The following is a 21,722-nucleotide window of genomic DNA, read 5'->3' as shown; positions in this document are numbered from 1 at the left end:
ACCTTTCCTCCCCTGGCATATTGCCGGTCATGTGGGTTTAGACCCTCTTAGAGGAGGAACAAACAAGAAAGCCAGAGAATAGCACTTAAACATTAACCCCCAGAGCTAACATATAGGCCTCAGTTGTGTTCAGCTCCAGGCCCAGAAAACAGCAAAACCAGACAAAGGAAAGCCATTGGTTGACCTCAGGACCAGCTGCGTTGACTAATAACCCCTATCTTGGTGCCGACCAATCAATAAAGACCACAACCCTAAAAGACACGCTCCATGAATATTCTATCGAGATCCTCCCTTGGGACCTCCCCTAATATCTCCACCCTTAAAGTCCCTTAAGACTGAGGTCACAAGGTGCTGTCCCTTTGGAGTACACCTGCACTGTTCCCTTCCCCTTCCTCCTTTTCCATTTCTTCCCTCCAGTGTGGGGACTTGCAACCAGAATAAATTCTTCCTTGACTTGCCTACTTTGTGTCTTGATTGAATCCTTTCTCTCAAGAAGACAAGAATCGAGGTCCCCTCACTCCCCCTGTACCACCAGCACACCAGCATCTGATTTCCTGGTCTGGGATAAAAGCTATTTGGGTGGGTAACACAACCTTCAAGGAAAGTTTTCACTATTTCCTGTTACTTTACTGCACACACAAAATTAATGACAATAATAATTATTAGAGCCAGTAATCTTATAATATGATCATCGTGTCAATTGGGAACCGACTACATGCACAGCGCTGTGCTAGTTGTTTTCCACAAGTTATACCAGAGATCATGGAAACACAGGCACAGTGTATGTTTACATGAATGAGGGGCTAATTATTTTTTTCACTAGTGAGCACAACACAAATAACTTGTGATTCAAGAGAAGCAGTGATGTACGAAAGGGGCACAGTGTGACTGTGGGCTCTGATTTGTTGTATGACACCAACACTCCTGATCGGGGCTGGTATAGAAAAGGAGGGCTTTGTAGCCCTGCTTTTCAAACTTCAATGCGCGTGTGAGTCACTCGGGCTCTCGTTAAAGGCTAGGTCTGACTCAGGAAGTCTGGGGTACGATTCTGTGTTTCTAACAAGCTTCCTGGTGAGCACAACGCAGTTGATTCTTGGGCTACATTTTCTGTAGCAGGAATCTAGATCACCTATAAGGCAACATTTAACTCCTAAAGTTTTAAACTAAGGAGGAGATTGTCTGGAGGCCATATGAAGGTCGGTGAATTACAGTTTCATAAATTCCACCCACATCCAAAGCTGGGAATGAGGAGTGTCTCTCCTCAGGATCTCATGAGTCAATGGTGGAGGATGCAGAGCCTGCTCACATCCAACCTCCCATACAAAAGGCCACTGGAGGAAAAGCAGGAAAGAGAAATGTCACAGGATCTGCCATCCCCGTGATTTCCAGGCCACGTTCTCTGACATGACAATCAGTGACATTTCAAAGTCCTTTTTAACTCTAAAATCCTCCTTTTCCTTCCTGCCTCCCACCCACACTGCCACACAACTCAATTTTTTTTTTTAAACATCCCTTTGAGGCAAACCAGAGCTTAGAGCGGTTGAGGGTGGGGAACTGTCAAGATGTGAATAGCTCAAAGTCAGTTTTCCCTTCAAATCTAGGCCTGTTCTAACACATTACAGACTACAGTTCATTAAGAAAGAAAGAAGGAATTGTGAGATTATCCCTTTTTCAATTCTCAAAATGGTGGCTTTCCAAGAAATATGATAACAACAACTTTACATGAGTGAAAAAACAACAACAACAAAAGCAATCCTGGATAAAAAATATTCCTGAATCGTAAAACCAGTTATGCTACCTTATTATGCATCCTAGGAATTAACTTGAAACCAGTTCATTTCTCATCTAAGAAAATAAAATAGCGTAGCTCGCTTTACTGTGTTTGGGCTTTGACTGACATTTCATTTGTTCAGGAGGATTTTTTTTTTTTTTTTTGCTCCTTACTGTCAAGAGACGTTGGCAAAGCCGAGTGTAATCAACATTTTTATTTCACCTGGCAAAGGCTATTAGATGCTAAGACAGGAGCTATACCGTGCCTCTGTCATGGATTTGGATACACGGCATATGGACATACAGCAGTAAAAATGGAAGTTTTAATGAGATGCTTCCGCCCCAAATGTGACCTATTTGAATATTATTCAAACTCAAACTTTTTCTGAGCTTTCTGAAGCCATTTGCAAAGGGGAAAGGAATTAAGCGACAGCAAATCATGATCCTGACTCTGCAAATATCATTCCTGTGTGAGGTGCCTCCATTTTTCCTTTCTGGAAAATGGTGATGGAAGTGACCTACCTTATTTAATCAGTGTTTGTAATACTTGATTAGCCCCTCAGGCCACAGCAGCTACGAGGGGCTTTTACCTTTTCTGCTTCTGGGAGGATTCAGTATGTCCCATGCAACTGACAATATAGCAAAATGACACTCACTCCCATCCAGCCTCAGTGGATGGAAACTATGGAACTATGGGAGGGAGTTAAAAATGCACCACAGGTCAACTGGGCTCCCAGGAGAGCATAACAATGAAAATGGGCCAAACAAAATAATGTATATTTTTAACTCATAAATAGGCCAGGAAAATTATATTCAGGCTTAATAAAGTGCTCTTGGAACAAATTTGGCCTCTCATATCCTGTTTTGCCTGGCCATCCCATATTTTAAATGTATTTTATTTTACTATATGAAGAAATAATGATTCTGTTAGGTAATGACTCTACATTGAAAAGAAATTAAAGAATATAAGTAGCTGCTCTGATTGTTCAAATAATTATGGTTACTTAACTGTAATCACAAGGGTATTTCAGGAAAGGTTTTATGTACCACCTGGCCCTTGTCCCCAGTAAAAATTATCTGGGTAAATGTTGCTCTCCTAAACATTTTATTGTATAGAAAAACTAAGTGCTTAGTCTTCTCATTTGCAAATCAACTATTAAATCATTCCAGCACCTAGAGTCTATGACCCTAAGTTGTAAGTCATAGTGCCGCCTTAAAATATTTGCAAATCGAAAATTCTTTCATGCACTCACTCTTATGTATGTATGTATGTATGTATGTATGTATGTATGTATTTATTTTTGCCAAGAAACACTTATCAAGCATTAATTATTTCCCAGGCATTGTGCTACACACAGGGCATACAAGGGTGACCACACCAAAAAGCCCCTTCCTCACTGGGATTATAGCCTACTGGGAAAGACAAAAGGTCAAATAATGAAACAAGCAAATTCTAATTAGCAACTGTATTAGGTACCAGTCCTATGAAAGTCTAAGAATGGAGACTGAATTGGTTCTGTTTAGTAACCTTTCACTTGAGAACTGAGAGACCAGAATGGACCAGGTAAATAATGTAGTGAAAGGGTTGCAATCAGACAGAACAGCATGTGCAAAGTCCCTGTGGTAAGAGAGAGCACAGTGTATTGCAGAAGTGAAAAGAGACTAGAATCTAGTTGAAACTAGCATTAACTGTACAAACTACACACTGTAGAATATAGAGGAGGGGGTGCCTTTATTCAGGTGAGGTAATCAGGGAAAGATTCCTGGAGAAAATGGGGCTTGGAGCTAAATTTTTAAAAAATTAAATTTCTGAAAGGAAAGTACTAAGTATTTCTGGAAGATGCCACAGCAAAAACAAACACATAAAGTATAAAAACATAATACATGGTATCTCTTTTTTGTCATTTTTTAAAATTTATGTTTATGTCACCTTGTTGATTTAAGTCAAAGATGCATGCTACCATATATTTTAAAATTGAATTTATATATTGAGAAACCTAAAATGAAATATGTCATACTTTCTCATACAAACATTTGCTCAAATGTACTTCAGTATAAAAGATAAAACTACAAAACTTTAAAGAAACAAGTAGAAGAAAATTTGGGGATTTAGGGTTAGGCAGAGTTATTACACTCAATGACAATAGTACAATCTATAAAAGGAAAACTTGATAAATTTAACCTCATTACAATTAAATTTTGTTTTGCAAAAGCTTTTGTGAAAAGTATGAAAAGACAAGCCAGGCCCTGGCCAGTTGGCTCAGTGGTAGAGCATCTACCCAACATGTGGATGTGCTGGGTTCAATTACCTGTTCAGGGCACACAAGAGAAGCAATCATCTGCTTCCTACCTTATCCCTCTTCCCCTTTGGTCTCTCTCTCTTCTTGGTTCCAGCATTACCCCAGTCACTGAGGATGGTTCTGTGGAGCCTCCACCTCATGTGTTAAAAATAGCTTGGGTGCTGAGCTACAGCCCTGGATGGGCAGAACATCACCTGTAGGGGGCTTTCCAGGGGGTTCCTGGGTGGGGTGCATGCAGGAGTCTGTCTCTCTATACTCCCTCCTCTCACTTAAAAAGAAAAAGAAAAAGACAAGCTAGACACTGGGAGAAAATATTTGTAAACCAAATGTCTAACAAAAACCTTATATCTAGAATATATTAAGAACTCTCAAAATTCAATAACAAAAAAAAATCTAATTAGAAAATAAGCAAAAGACAGAAAGAGACATTTTCCTGAAGAGGATATACATATACCAAATATTCACACAAAATATGCTTTATATATTAGCCAACAGGGAAATGCATATTAAGAACTATGATGAGATATCACTATATTCCTACCAGAATGGTTAAAATAAAAAAAATAACAACACCAAATACTGGTGAGAATATTTAGAAACAGGATAATTCGTACATCACTGGTGAAAATGTAAAATAGTATGGCTACTCTAGAAAACAGTTTGGCAATTTCTTATAAAATCAAACATCCAACTATATGACTCTGCAATTGCCTTCTTGAGTATTTATCCCAGAGAAATAAAAACGTACACACAGAAGCCTATACATGATTGTTTTTACTGGCTTTGTTCATAATACCCAACAACTGAAACAGCCTAGATGTCCTTCAACCAGTGGATGGTGACATTGTGATTCACACATCCCATGGAATGGTGTTCAGAAATGAGAAGTCACCAACTGTTGATTCAGATGACAACTTGATGAATACCCAGGGATTACTGTGAGTGAGAAAAGAAAAGCCAAAGGTTACATAATTTATTATTCCATTTATGTAACATTTTTGAAATGGTAAACATTTTATTGCTTTTTAGGGTTTAAGGATATTGAACATTGTATACAAAATCATAGAGATATTTGCAGCCTAGAACAATATTATCTTCCCTCAGAACATTTTCATTTAACAGGCAACTAGGGAAGTAGCATCCACAAATCACCTTAAGCCAATAAAAGATTTATATACTTAAAAGCTTGACATCAGTCCATGCAAGAGCTGGTTCATTTAGGATTTACCCTTAATCTTAGCATATTTCTGCTCTATGTCTTAACCCAAAGCATAAGGAATTCACTGAGGCCCCTGTACTTGTCAGCAATGAACTCCAATATTTGTTCCCAAATCATTAAGTCAGCCCAGCTATGCTTCTTAAATCCATAGATATCCTTATGGGTAAAAGCTCACTGCCCTAGGTTTTCTTCTTAGTGATTTTTGGCCTCATACTTCCTCACTGCCTTGTTGATTCTCAAAACTTCTAACAGATTGTTTCCCCCATATTTTCTAGTATTTCCTTACTGGAAAGGTTGGTCTCTATCTAGTCTGCCTTTAGTAGAAGAGGAAGTCTCAGTGGTCTTTTTATGTTGATACTATATAACGTTCCCATTTTTCTTCTAGAGACTTTTTCCCAGAGCCATCAATCCTTCTGCTCAAATCTGAAATATTTACTTCTTAAACTTGCCCTTGTGAAAGATAATAATTCTTTGTTCTCATAGGTCTTAAAAAGATTTGTGTCCCATTTGATTGGATCTTTTTCTGGCTGTGGTAGTGTAGTCTGACCATCCTTTTCTCTCAGCTTTTATATTTCATCAGCAACAGTATCTTCGAGCACTAGCGTTGCTGATGAGAATGCAGCTTTATTGGCTGTGAGAAAATTTCTTCTTCCTTTTCCTCTTTATCGCCTTCTCTCTCTTCTCCTTTCCTGCAGCCCATTTTCTTCCTCCACCCTTTCCATTCCTTCTCTTTCTCCTTCTTAGTTGATAATTACTACCCTCTCTTTTCCCATGCTGCGTTTCCTATCACTTGGATGTTGGATCTTCATTAACAATTATTTACATTCTTATTCTTTGCTTTTTAAATTTTCATCTTATAAATTTTTTATAATAAATTTTGAGAAACTTTCTCAATGTTCATATTTTCTCTCCTCTATTATATTTGTATGCATTTATTCTGGCAATAACATTAGTAATTTTTTTCTTAATTTTTAGCTCTCTTGTTATTTGACCATTCCATTCATACAATATTCTATGCTTATTTTAGAAATGAAGTATCTTCTTTTATCTAAGGTATTGATTTTTTGCATATAGCTCTATGTGGTGGTTTTAAAATATGTCTAAATTCTTTTACAGTTTACCCCTAAAAAGACAGAGACTAATTCCCCCCTCCTGAGTGTGTGCTGAATATAGGGACTCACTTGTAATGAATAGAAGTTAGCAGAAGCTGCTACTAAAAAAAATGGCAAATTAGACAGTTTATAATCGAGAATTACCAATATTTATGTCTTCAAATCTTACTTATCTACACTCCTAAGTTGTTGAGTGATTTTTCTCTGTAACAATGCTTAACAACATGTTCAATTTAAATACAAGTTGAAATATTTCAAAAAGATAATATAACATTTAAAAATAGAGGCACAAGCTACTTAAATAGGGAACTTAAAATTTCACAAAATACAAGATACTTCTTATACAATCAGGTAAATTGAATATTTCTATTTTGGCAAGCCAAAATTTGCCTATAAAGGATAAGGCAGAAAACAGATACATTCAATTAGTGGGAATATGTGATTCCATATAGGATAGATAGACACATTGCTAGTTGAAACTAGAATGACCCACGCCACAGTTAAACACGCCAGTGAAAATAAAAGAGCCTGCTAACTGCTCACAAAAAATAGGAGATATTTTATTGCTCCATATTTATTTTGAAATACCCCCTTATTTTTGTGAGCAATATATTAAAAGTCTTAATGTATAATTGGAATCTTTGTTAACCTGGTGCCAGAAATGACTATTTCCTGAACGTTAAAACTCAGGGTTTTTCTAATGCATGTGTCAGGTGCTGAGCTGAGTCTGGAGATTCAACAGTGAGCATAAAACAAACAAACAATAAAACCCACAAAACTTATTTTCTTGAGAGAGACAGAAACATTAATCAAATAGTCACACAAATAGTTTACTTGACAAAGTCAGCATTTCCCAAACCCTGGAACACAGAATTTTTAAAAATAAAACTATATTGTTGTAACATCAATAAGTGATTATAAAATATAATGTGCAAATGAATTAAAGTAGGCAACAAGAAGTGGTTCCAGGAATTACTTCATTACTGTGAAGAATTATAAAAATGTGATTCACGTGACTATTAATTCTGTAATAGAAAAAATCCAAATGAGAGGGAGAAAATCTTTTGTTAAAAGAAAAATCAGCAAGATAGTAACCTATCAAAATATATGTTTATAAAAATAAGACAAGATACATAAGATAGATCTGTGAAGACAAAATAGCCTGCATACATCATTGTGCTAGTTAGTTTGTAAACGCTACCCACGCATCAGTGCACAAACTGAATGTCATGTGCACACGCATCAGGTGATTGATCATGCAACATCTTGGCATTTTTCATGATTGCACACCATTTTTTAAAAGGTAGACTGCAGTATAGCAAAACAAACAGGGATATAAATGTTTTCAATATTTTTTCTTACTCTTTATATATTTCTAAATACTTTTTATCGGGAAACCTATTCCATGCATCACCTCCTTTTTTCATGAGCACTCCCTCTCACCCAAATATTTTTTAGAACACTATGTATAAAGACCAATGGAGCAAACCTTCGGAAGGACATATTTTAACTCTTTATAGAATAGCAAGACAATAGAAAGCTAAGAATAAAAATGAACTTCAGAGATCAGTTTAGTTAAAAATCATAATATTATAAAAGAAAATTCAGAATGTTCAGAAAATTAAAGTACTTTAGAGATAAAAACTGTCTTAAAGGCTATAAACTGAACCTTCTATTGAAATCATTATACTGCAAGATGTTTCTACCCGGCCTTTGTGTAGTGTCTTCATTAAACTTTTCACTGGTATAATCATTTCACCATTTGTTTATTCAGTAATTATTAATGGACTAATGTTATTCTAGAAATAATCAAAAAACCTCAGAAAACATGGTCTTGTAAGCCCTCAAACATGGTCTGTTATGTGTTTGTTGTCTTATTTTTAATACATAACATGATTATTTTATTTTATTTATTTTTGTTTTTAATAAAATATTTCCTCTTTCTCATTTGGATTCTTTTAATTATAGAATAAAACACCTATACATGAATCAAATTTTTATCACAATTTAAAAAAGGATCATAATAGCAATGAGCTCATACCTGACAGATGATATAATAGAGAAAAAAATAAAATATTACAGAACTTCAAATAAGTGAAAAATGTGAGACTCTGTATTCAATATTAACTTTGTAAAAATAATTTACTTTGTATGTGCAATGACTGGGATACAGAGGAAAATCCTTATAGGTAAAAGCATGTAAGTAAACAACCACCTAGGCCCTGGCCAGTTGGCTCAGCAGTAGAGCATTGGCCTGGCATGTGGAAATCCCGAGTTTAATTCCAGGTCAGGGCACACAGGAGAAGTATTCTTCTGCTTCTCCACTCTTCCCCCTCTCCTTTCTCTCTATCTTTCTCTTCCCCTACCACAGCCAAGGCTCCATTGGAGCAAAGTTGGCCTGGGCACAGGGGATGGCTCCATGACCTCCACCTCAGGCACTACAATGGCTCCAGATACAATGGAGCAACACCCCACCCAGATGGGCAGAACATTGCACCCTGGTGGGTATGGTGAGTGGATCCTGGTCAGGCGCATGTGGGAGTCTGTTTCTCTGCCTCCCTGCTTCTAACTTTGGAAAAATACAAAAACAAAACAAAACAAAACAAAAAAACCCAATCACATAGTCTATTCGGAGCTCCAAAGTTTTACAATTAGGATGGGCTAATGTCATGTCTTCATAAAATTTTATACTTTTCCTTTCAACTAAAATAATGAACACAGCCATGTACCCCAAATATTTTCTTGTGCTCCTTTGTAATTCCTCTTTTCCATCCCACCCTCCCACTAAACCTATGCAACCATGGATCTGTATTAAGTCACTATGTGTTTTAGTTAATGTTTTCTAAAATTTTACATATGTATACTCTTATTTTGCCAGGATTCTGTCATTCAGCATAATGATTTTGAGATTTATCCATGCAGTTGCATGTGCCTGTAGTTCATTCTTTCATTGCTGTATAGTATTGCCTTGCATGGATATACCACCATTTGTTTAAGCATGCACCCTTTGATGGACAATTGGATTATTTCCAGGTTGTGTCAGTTACAAAAAAAATATTATGGACATTTTTGTACTAGTCTTTGTATAAATATACATTTTAATTTCTGTTATATATATCACTAAAAGTGGAAAGACTGAGTTGAAGAGTGGATGTATGTTTACCTTCTTTTTTTTTTTTTTAATAATTTTATTTTTTTAATGGGGTGACATCAATAAATCAGGATACATATATTCAAAGATAACAAGTCCAGGTTATCTTGTCGTTCAATTATGTTGCATACCCACCACCCAAAGTCAGATTGTCCTCTGTCACCTTCTATCTTGTTTTCTTTGTGCCCCTCCCCACCCCCTTTCCCTCTCCCATTCCCCCCTCCCCCCCGTAACCACCACATTCTTATCAATGTCTCTTAGTTTCACTATTATGTCCCACCTACGTATGGAATAATACAGTTCCTGGTTTTTTCTGATTTACTTATTTCGCTTCGTATCATGTTATCAAGATCCCACCATTTTGCTGTAAATGTTCCGATGTCATCATTTCTTATGGCTGAGTAGTATTCCATAGTGTATATGTGCCACATCTTCTTTATCCAGTCATCTATTGATGGGCTTTTTGGTTGTTTCCATGTCCTGGCCACTGTGAACAATGCTGCAATAAACATGGGGCTGCATGTGTCTTTACGTATCAATGTTTCTGAGTTTTTGGGATATATACCCAGTAGAGGGATTGCTGGTCATAAGGTAGTTCTATTTTCAGTTTTTTGAGGAACCACCATACTTTCTTCCATAATGGTTGTACTACTTTACATTCCCACCAACAGTGTATGAGGGTTCCTTTTTCTCCACAGCCTCTCCAACATTTGCTATTGCCTGTCTTGCTAATAACAGCTAATTGAACAGGTGTGAGGTGGTATCTCATTGCCGTTTTGATTTGCATTTCTCTAATAGCTAAAGAAGATGAGCATCTTTTCATATATCTGTTGGCCATTTGTATTTCTTCCTGGGAGAAGTGTCTATTCATATCCTCTTCCCATTTTTTTATTGGATTGTTTGTTTGTTTGTTGTTGAGTTTTATGAGTTCTTTGTATATTTTGGATATTAGGCCCTTATCTGAGCTGTTGTTTGAAAATATCATTTCCCATTTAGTTGGCTTACTGTTTATTTTGTTATCAGTTTCTCTTGCTGAGCAAAAACTTCTTAGTCTGATGTAGTCCCATTTATTAATTTTTGCCTTCACTTCTCTTGCCTGTGGAGTCAAATTCATAAAATGCTCTTTAAAACCCAGGTCCATGAGTTGAGTACCTATGTCTTCTTCTATGTACTTAATTGTTTCAGGTCTTATGTTTAGATCTTTGATCCATTTTGAGTTAATTTTTGTACAGGGGGAGAGACTGTAGTCCAGCTTCATTCTTTTGCATGTGGCTTTCCAGTTTTCCCAGCACCATTTATTGAAGAGGCTTTCTTTTCTCCATTGTGTGTTGTTGGCCCCTTTATCAAAAATTATTTGACTATATATATGTGGTTTTATTTCTGGACTTTCTATTCTGTTCCATTGGTCTGATTGTCTATTTTTCTGCCAATACCATGCTGTTTTGATTGTCGTGGCCCTATAATATAGTTTGAAGTCAGGTATTGTAATGCCCCCAGCTTCATTCTTTTTCCTTAGGATTACTTTGGCTATTCGGGGTTTTTTATAGTTCCATATAAATCTGATGATTTTTTGCTCTATTTCTTTAAAAAACGTCATTGGAAGTTTGATGGGAATTGCATTAAATTTGTATATTGCTTTGGGTAATATAGCCATCTTGATTATATTTATTCTTCCTAGCCAAGAACAAGGTATATTCTTCCATCTCATTATATCTTTTTCGATTTCCCTTAACAATGGTTTATAGTTTTCATTATATAAGTCCTTTACATTCTTTGTTATGTTTATTCCTAAGTATTTTATTTTTTTTGTTGCAATCGTGAAGGGGATTATTCTTTTGAGTTCATTCTCAAATGTTTTATTGTTGGCATATAGAAAGGCTATTGACTTCTGTATGTTAATTTTGTATCCTGCGACCTTACTGTATTGGCTTATTGTTTCTAGTAGTCTTTTTGTGGATTCTTTGGGGTTTTCGATGTATAGGATCATATCATCTGCAAAAAGTGATACCTTTACTTCTTTTCCGATATGGATGCCTTTTATTTCTTTGTCTTGTCTGATTGCTCTGGCTAGAACCTCTAGTACCACATTAAATAAGAGTGGAGAGAGTGGACAACCCTGTCTTGTTCCTGATTTAAGGGGGAAAGCCTTCAGTTTAGTGCCATTTAATATGATGTTAGCTGATGGTTTATCATATATGGCCTTTATCATGTTGAGATATTTTCCTTCTATACCCATTTTGTTGAGAGTCTTAAACATAAAATTGTGTTGTATTTTATCGAAAGCCTTTTCTGCGTCTATTGATAAGATCATGTGGTTTTTGTTCTTTGTTTTGATGATATGGTGTATTACGTTAACCATTTTACGTATGTTGAACCATCCTTGAGATTCTGGGATGAATCCCACTTGATCATGATGTATTATTTTTTTAATATGTTGTTGTATTCGATTTGCTAGTATTTTGTTTAGTATTTTAGCATCTGTATTCATTAGCAATATTGGTCTGTAGTTTTCTTTTTTTGTGCCATCTTTGCCTGGTTTTGGTATGAGGGTTATGTTGGCCTCATAAAATGTGTTTGGAAGTATTGCTTCTTCTTCAATTTTTTGGAAGACTTTGAGTAGAATAGGAACCAAGTCTTCTTTGAATGTTTGATAAAATTCACTTGTATAGCCGTCAGGGCATGGACTTTTATTTTTGGGGAGGTTTTTAATGTTTTTTTCTATTTCTTCTCTACTGATAGGTCTGTTTAGGCTTTCTGCTTCTTCTTGACTCAGTCTAGGAAGGTTGTATTGTTCTAGAATTTATCCATTTCTTCTAGGTTGTTGAATTTAGTAGCATAAAGTTTTTCATAGTATTCTACAATAATTCTTTGTATATCTACAGTGTCCGTGGTGATTTCTCCTCTTTCATTTTGGATTTTGTTTATATGAGTTCTTTCTCTTTTTTCCTTGGTAAGTCTTGCCAAGGGTTTGTCAATTTTGTTGATCTTTTCAAAGAACCAGCTCCTTGTTCTATTAATTTTTTCTATAGTTTTTCTGTTCTCTAATTCATTTATTTCTGCTCTAATTTTTATTATCTCCTTTCTTCGGCTGGTTTTGGGTTGTCTTTGTTCTTCTTTTTCTAGTTCCTTAAGGTGGGAAGTTAAGTGGTTCACTTGGGCTCTCTCTTGTTTGTTCATATATGCCTCAAGTGATATGAACTTCCCTCTTATCACTGCTTTTGCTGCATCCCATAGATTCTGATATGTCGTATTGTCATTTTCATTAGTCTGTATATATCTTTTGATCTCTGCACTTATTTCTTCTTTGACCCATTCATTTTTTAAAAGTATGTTGTTTAGTTTCCACATTTTTGTGGGATTTTTTTCTTCTTTTTGCAGTTGAATTCTAGTTTCAAGGCTTTATGATCAGAAAATATGCTTGGTACAACTTCAATTTTTCTGAATTTGCTGATGTTGTTTTTGTGGCCCAACATATGTTCAATTCTTGAGAATGATCCATGTACACTGGAGAAAAATGTATACTCAGTCACTTTGGGATGAAATGTCCTGTAGATGTCTATCATATCCAGGTGTTCTAGTGTTTTGTTTAAGGCCACTATGTCTTTGTTGATTCTCTGTTTGGATGACCGATCTAGAGCCGTCAGCGGTGTATTGAGGTCTCCGAGTATGATTGTGTTTTTGTCAGTTTTTGTTTTAAGATCAATAAGTAGCTGTCTTATATATTTTGGTGCTCCTTGGTTTGGTGCATATATATTAAGAATTGTTATGTCTTCTTGATTCAGTGTCCCCTTAGCCATTATGAAATGGCCATTTTTGTCTCTGAGTATTTTTCCTGTCTTGTAGTCAGCATTATCCGATATGAGTATTGCTACACCTGCTTTTTTTTGGATGTTATTTGCTTGGAGTATTGTTTTCCAGCCTTTCACTTTGAATTTGTTTTTATCCTTGTTACTTAGATGAGTTTCCTGTAGGCAGCATACAGTTGGATTTTCTTTTTTAATCCATTCTGCTACTCTGTGCCTTTTTATTGGTGAGTTTAATCCGTTTACATTTAGTGTAATTATTGATACTTGTGAGTTCCCTATTGCCATTTTATATCTTGCTTTCCGTTAGTTTTGTGTCTTGTTTGATCCTTCTCTTTTGTTTTTCTATCTTTTGTTTTTATTTGGTTGTATTCCATACATCTTTCCTCTGTTGCTATCTTTTTTATCTCATGTGCTTCTGTGGTGGTTTTTTCAATGGTGGTTACCTTTGAGTAATGAAAAGGGTCCCTACCCTCTTCATTGTAGTGAACTATTTTGTGAGTACTTTTGCACTCCATCGTCCTTTGCTACTGTTAATCTCCATCTTCTCCCCCTCTTTCTTTTTGTTGTTGTCACAGTTTAAATTTGGTTTTATTGTGTTCTTCTTGGAGCTTTTACTTGTGGCTCTGTTTTTTTTTTGTTCTTTGTATCTGATTGGAGAACCCCCTTTAATAATTCCTGGAGTGGGGGTTTTCTGATGATAAATTCCCTCATCTTTTCTGTATCTGTGAATGTTTTTATTTCTCCTTCATATTTGAAGGATAGCTTTGATGGGTATAATATTCGTGGCTGAAAGTTCCTCTCTTTCAGGACTTTAAATATTGGGGTCCACTCTCTTCTAGCTTGTAGAGTTTCTGCTGAGAAATCTGATGATAATCTAATGGGCCTTCCTTTATATGTTGTATTCTTCTTTTCCCTGGCTGCCTTGAGAATTTTTTCTTTGCTGTTGGTTTGTGCCAATTTCATTATGATATGCCTTGGAGTAGGTTTGTTGGGGTTAAGAAAATTCGGAGTTCTGTTTGCTTCTTGAACTTGAGGCTTTAGTTCTTTCCACAGGCTTGGGAAGTTCTCATCTATTATTTGTTTGAGTATGTTTTCCATTCCATTTTCTCTCTCTTCTCCCTCTGATATACCTATTATTCTTATGTTATTCTTTTTGATGGAGTCAGATAATTCTTGTAGGGCTATCTCATTTTTTTTAATTTTTGAGTCTCTTTCTTCTTCTCTCTGTTGTGCCTCAAGTTGCTTGTCTTCTATTTCACTAATCCTCTCTTCTATCTGACCTGTTCTATTAGCTAAGCTTGTTACTTCGTTTTTCAGCTCGTGAATTGAGTTTTTCATCTCTGATTTGTTTTTATAGTTTCAATTTCCTTGGACATATATTCTTTGTGTTCATTGAGTTGTTTTCTGAGTTCCCTAAATTGCCTTTCTGTCTTTTCTTGTATATCTCGGAGGATTTTTAGGATTTCTATCTTGAATTTTCTGTCATTTAGCTCCAAGGTTTCCAAAATATTAAATTTTTTCTCCATAGATGTTTCCTCATCTAGCTGTGTTACCTCTCTTTCTTTTGTATCCATGATATTCGATTTTCTCTTCCTTAATGGCATCTGAGGGTGGTTTTGTTGATAGTATTAATGAGATTTAATAAAGAATAAAAAGTTAAAAAAATTAATAAAAAAATCGAAAAGAGTTGTTTTTTTTAAAAAAAATTAATAATGAAATAAAGAAAAATAAAATAAAATAAAAATTTTTAGAAAAGGAAATTATTCCTCCCCCTCCTTTTTTCCTCTCCTCTCCTCTCCCCTCTTTCTTGAGAAAATCTTGTGGTGAACTGTGAATTATAACAAACAATGCCTGTGATGGAGGGCCTGAATTGGGGAAAAGTAATAAAGGGCCAAAAAAAAAAAAAAAGGAAAAGAAAAAAAAAGAAAAACGAAAAAAAAAAAGAAAAAAAAAGAGCGTATGGACACACAAAAAGCAAATAAGGAAAAAATTTGCATCAAGAATAAAATGATTTGCTTTTAGGTGTTGGTTGTCTAAGAGTTATGATGAGAGGAATAAGAGGAAAACGGAAAAATGGGGGGACAAATTAAAAAATTACTATTGTATTTAGTGGAACAAGAACTAGATAAAATGGAGAGCCAGGGATGGGAACACTGCTAGTGAGTTAAAAAAGTGAAGTAAAAACCCCCCAAAATACCACAAACATAAGTTTGAGTCCCAGATAAGATAATTTGTTTGTTATTGAGGTTTGAATGAGAGGAGATGTAAAGGAGAAAGGAAGAAACTAATATAGAGGGAGAAAAGAAAGAGAGAGAGAGAGAAAAAGAGGGAACCACTAAAAGAAGAAAAAGGAAAGGAGAGAGAGAGAGAGAGAGAGAGAGAGAGTTAAGGGTTTTGGAGTGCAACCCTCAGAGAGAGAAAGGAAGAGAAGAGAAAAGATAATGGGAGATGTAACACTTATGGGTAGTGTAGTTCAAGGAGAGGAGAGAGAGTAAGACTGGCAGAGAGTTAATCGGCCAAATTGGAGGAGGAAAAAAAGTATCAAGAATGAAGATAAGAGAAACAAATGAACAAATATAATAAAATGGGATAGGTTATAAAGTCTGCAGATTATTATTGATTTTGAGAGGTTATCTTCTTGCTTTTTCTTTTCTCTCCCTCCTCCTGGTCGGTGACTCTGTACCCCGGGTTCTGCCCCTTTGGCACGCTCAGGTAGAGGTTTGCAGTTGATAAGTCTCTATGGCAATGTCATGTATTGTGCTTTAGTCTCGTTGGCAGTCGAGGCTCATTAGCATTTATAGGCTCCGACAGTGAGAGATTCCGTGTTCCTGGAGCCTTTCTCCTAGTCTTTCCTTCCTCAATTAGTAGCCTGATAATCCAGCTATGGGGTTGCTGCTGCCTCTGCCTGGATAGTAAGAGGCTCAACGAGCTGGCAACTCCGCACTCTATTTCCACTCAGCACAGGGCTCTGGGTAAGGCTCAGTCAGTCAGAGCTGCTAGCATAATCAGGCGGGCTTTCCGCCCACTCAAAAACCTCTGGCTCTGTCTGCCACTCTGTCCGGTAACACAGGCGGGCGCCCACTTCCGGGGCGCTTGGAGGAAACTCTCACTCACTGGCTGCGCGTGCAGACCAGGATATCCGGCCAGCAGTCTCACGCTCTGAGTGAAACCCCCAACCGCAGGGAAAAGTTGTAGTGTTGGAATTGAGTCTCGCTCCGTCCCCGTGCGTGGCTTTTGCAAGGCGCTGGGGCGGCCCGAGATTCTGCTTTGGCCCACACAAAGGCCCCTGACTCTGCCCCTCTGTGCGATAACACGGGCGCGCACTGCCGAGGCACTCGGAGGAATCTCTCATTCACTATCTGCGCGCGCAAAGCAGGATATGAGGCCGGCCACGTTTCCCTCTGAGTGAAACCCCTCCAACACGGAAAATCTCCACCGTTGGAATTAGTTCTCACTCCCTCCCGTGCGTGGCTTTCCCAGGGGCTTTCCCAGGGGCAGCTGGGGCTGCCCAGAGACTCTGCCCTCGGCCCACAGAAAGGCCTCTGAACCTGCCTCTCTGTGGGGCAACACGGGCACCCACTCTCGGGGCCTAGGAAAAAATCTCTCGCCCACTAACTGCGCGCACGCCAACCAGGAGACCGGGTAAAATGGCCGCCCCGCTTGTCTTTCTTTGTTTGGGTTTGGCGCGAGTGTTAGCTTGTATTGCCCAGGTTGCCACAGGATCAGTTTTTCCTCGGCTTGGATCTCCGTGCCACAGCCTGGTTCGGCCGTTTGTGCCGGGGCCTGGATCTATTCACCCCCTTTGCCCGCCTCAGTTTCTATATTCACAGTTACCAGAGAAAGCCACCCTGTTTAGGTTAGTGAGGAAGGCGGAGCATTTCTTACTCCCTATTTCCTTTGGGGTTTGGTTATATATTAGGCAATTTTTCACTCGACCATACCTTTGGGTGTATTGCGAAGCTTCTGGAGGCTCCAAGTATAGGTTTTTCTGTTTCTGGTTGAAGATCTTGTTGAGTTTTGGGGGAGATTTATCGGTATCGCTTCCTACCCCGCCATTACTCTGACGTCATCTCCTGTTTACCTTCTTAAACAAACTTCCAAACTCTTTTCCAAAGCAGGGATGGTCCCTAAGAAAATGAACAAGTGTTCCAGTCATTTTAGGTCCTCACCAATATTTGACAGTCTTTAATTTTAGATGTCCTACTAGATATGCAATGGCATCTCATTCTTTTAATTTGCATTTACCTAAAGACTAATGATGTTGATCATGTTTTTATGTGCTTGTCATTCATATATATTTTATTGATATTATTATTGGACTTTTACTGAGTTTTCTTATTGAATTTGAGAGTTCCTTACATATTATGAACGTAAGTCCTTTATTAAATATGTGATTTGTCAGAATTTTCTCCCAAGCGGTGACTCTTCTCATTCTCTTAACAGTGTCATTTAAAGGGTATAAGTTCTTAATTTTAATAAAGTTTAATTTTTCAATTTGGTTTTTGTAGCTTGTGTTTTTTGTATTGAGATGTGGTTTATGGCCTAAAGCAGGAGTCAACAGACTTTCTCTTTAAAAAACAAAATAGCAAACAATTTAGACTTTAGACCAGGGGTCTCAAACTCGCGGCCCACAGGCCGCATGCGGCCCGGATTGTGCTTGTTGTACTGATTTTTTTTTGTTTTCAACTGCAGTGAGAAAAGTGTTGCATAACAGTTGCCTTTTGTAGACCTAGTGCGGCCTGCCAAAGGACTGTGATCTTGCTCTGCGGCCCACATGCTGAGTTGAGTTTGAGACCCCTGCTTTAGACCATACTTTTTTATAGTAGAGCAAATTTGCATGTCTGTGCTCACATAAAACTTTATTTATAAAAATAGACAGTGAGCCATATTGGCCTATGAGTCATAATTTGTTGGCTCCCAGCCTAGAGTATGGTGTATCTTGGTAAATGGTCTATATACAATTTAAAAAAAATGTGTATTCTGTTGTTGGGAGAGTTGTTCTATAAATCCAATTAGGTCAAGTTAGTTTAATATATTTCATAGACAGTCATTCTGCCTTGCTTATGTGCTATCTGTTCTATCAATTATTAAGGGAGTAGTGAAATTCCAAACTATAATTATGGATTTGTACATTTCTTTGATCAGTTTTGCTTATGTATTTTATAACAACTATTGGGTGAAAAACTGTTTAGGATTATATGTTTCACTCTCTCAACTTCTTTTATCACTACGAAATGACTCTCTCCATTTCTAGTAATAATCTCTGTTCTATAATCTACTTTAAATAATATTAATAAAGCCACTAAAACTGTATTTTAGTTCTTAACATGGTTACCTTTTCCATAGTTTTAACTTGTGGATTTCCTGTTGGTAGCATACAATTAGGTCTGGCTTTTTTTTCTTATTTAATGCAATATGATAATCTTTACCTTTTTTTTTTTTTAAATAGTGGTTCTTATTTCACTTTTTTATTATTATTTATTTATTTATTTGTTTTAGAGGAGAGAGAGAGAGAGAGAGAGAGAGAGAGAGAGAGAGAGAGAAGTGAGGGAGGAGGAGAAAGCATCAACTCCCATATGTGCCTTGACCAGGCAAGCCCAGGGTTTCGAACTGGTGACCTCAGCAGTCCAGGTTGATGCTTTATCCACTGCGCCACCACAGATCAGGCAATAATCTTTACCTTTTGTTTGAGGTGTTTACATTTCATGTAATATTGATGGTTGTGTTTAAATCTACCATTTTGCTATTTACTTTCTATTTGTCTAATCTGTTCTTTGTTTTCTTCTTTCTTTTTCTGCCTTGTTTTATATTAATTAAATATTCCTTTGTGATTCCATTTTTGTTTGCTTCCTAGCTACAACTCTTATTTGTATTATATTTAGTGTTTCTGATACATGTTTTTAATTATCAGAATCTACATTCAAGCTTGACCAGGTGGTGGCGCAGTGAATAGAGTGTCGAACTGGGATGTGAAGGATCCGGTTTGAAACCTCAAGGTCGCTGGCTTGACTGTGGAGTAATAGACAAAGGCAGATTTAATGGCTGGTGCAACAGCTGTGTGCCCTGGACTCCGATTTCTGAAAGGTCCTACAAAACCCCAACTTTACACTGTTTTCTAATGACACCAAGTTTGGTTTCATATGTGCAATTTTAACATTAGTAGTACATGATATTTTTTATTTATTTAATAATATAGTTAACATGTATTTTTATTTTCCCTGTCTTTTTTTTTTTTAAGAGGCCTAATATTTTCTTCTATGCCCGGGGCCTCAACTGACCTTAATCCACTTCTAACAATAGACATGACCCCATGGTTGTTAACTTGAGTCCGAAGTTCACTGGCTTGAAGCCCAAGGTCATTGGCTTGAGCCCAAGGTCACTGGCTTGAGGAAGGGGTCACTCGGTTTGCTGTAGCCCCCTGGTCAAGGCACATATGAGAAAGCAATCAATGAACAAATAAGGATGCTGCACTGAAAAACTGATGCTTCTCATCTCTCTCCCTTCCTATCTGTCTGTCCCCATCTGTCCCTCTCTCTAAATCTCTGTCTCTGTCAAAAAAAAATAAAATCTACATTCAAGTAATAGTATACTTCTTCATGAAAGAGATTTACAACAGTTTACTCCCTTTGCTACTCATTCCACCTTTATGCTATTGCTGTCATGTATTTTCTTTTGACATATGTTATACACTTCACAACACATTATTATATTTGCTTTAAGCAGCCAATCAATCATCTTTTAAGTAGATTTAAATAAGAAAAAAGTTTTTCTGTTTACCCACATAATTACCATTTTCAATATTCTTCGTTCTTTTTCATAGTTCCAGTTTACACCCACTATCATTTTTCTTCCTTTAACATTTCTTATAATATGAGTGTACTGGTAATAAATTCTTTCAGCTTTTGTATGTCTGAAAATATCTTTATTTCATCTTAATTTTTGAAAGATAGTGTCATAGGGTAAAGAATTCTAAGTTGATAGAGTTTTGTTTGTTTTTAGTACTTTAAAGAAGTGTTCCCGTCTCACTTGCATTGTTCCATAAGAAATTGCAAGCTTTTTCTTTGTTACTCTGTATAGAATGTGTCCTTTTCTTCTCTATTTTTAAGGTTGTCTCATTGTCACCAGTTTTAAGCAAAATTATACTGATATACCTTACCATAGCTTTTTTTATATTTCTTGTGTTTGGGGTTTATTGAGCTTCATTAAACTGTGAGTTTATTGTTTTACCAACTTTGGAAAAAAAATTTTGTCACTATTTCTCTAACTTCCCTGGCCTCTCTGGACACCCAGCTCCATCTCCTCAACTCAGAGAGACCACTGCATTCTCCCTAGTTCCTGGAGTCTATACCACACCCAAGAAACCTTTTTCAGACAGTAAGCTGAGAAATCATAGTGCTCACTTTATTTTTTTTTTTTCATATCTATAGCATCACTGTCCTTTTTGCCAGATATCCAATGTTTTGAGAACAATTTTACTTAAATCTTTAAATTGCTTTAGTTATTTCAGGTGTAATAGTAAATCCAGTTCCTGTTACTCCATTTTACTCAAAAGTTGAAGTCCAAACTCAGAGGCTTTTAAAGTTCCTCCTTTTGTTCCTGAACTTTAATTTTATTACATTATGGGTAGAGAAGATAGTTTGTATATATCAAACATTTGGAAGTGCTAAGATTTCTTTTAAGGTCTAGTACATTATCTATTTTTGTAAATATCATGTGTCCTTAAAAATATGTATCCTTTCTGCCTGTTGGATATGGAATTCCATATATAATTGTGTGACATTAATGAATCAATTGTTTATGTGCTTAATCAGTGTTCTTAAATTTTGTCTTTTGTGCAACCAGTTTCTAAAAAAAGAATGTTCAAATTCCATCTAAATGTTTTTTTATCAATTTCTCATTTCAGTTCTTGTATCTGTTGTTTAATGTATGTATGGACTGCATAGATAGGTCCATATGTGTTTATGATAAATACTTCTTATTTTTTGTAGTTAATTTTACAAGAATATGATGTCTTTATTTGTTCTTCATGATATTGCCTTAAATTCTATATTTCAAATATTAAAATTCATTTCACAGCATTTTTGGCTCATATTTACTTATTATATATTTTCTATCTATTTATTTTCAAAATGTATTTATATATTTATTTTAAAAGTACCTTTTTAAAATAATATAATATTAGTTCTTTAAAGAATATTTACCATAAAATCAGAAAGCACAGAAATACATTTAATAAAAGATATTCAATGTCCATTCACAGAAAAATATAAAGTATTACTGGGATAAATTAAGTAATACTTAAATAAATACAGGGATATATTATATTTAAGATTTAATATAACATTTAAACATTATATTCAATAT

The sequence above is a fragment of the Saccopteryx leptura genome, chromosome 2 (assembly GCF_036850995.1).
Source record: "Saccopteryx leptura isolate mSacLep1 chromosome 2, mSacLep1_pri_phased_curated, whole genome shotgun sequence".
NCBI lineage: Eukaryota > Metazoa > Chordata > Mammalia > Chiroptera > Emballonuridae > Saccopteryx > Saccopteryx leptura.
Note: the sequence above shows the minus strand (reverse complement) of the source record.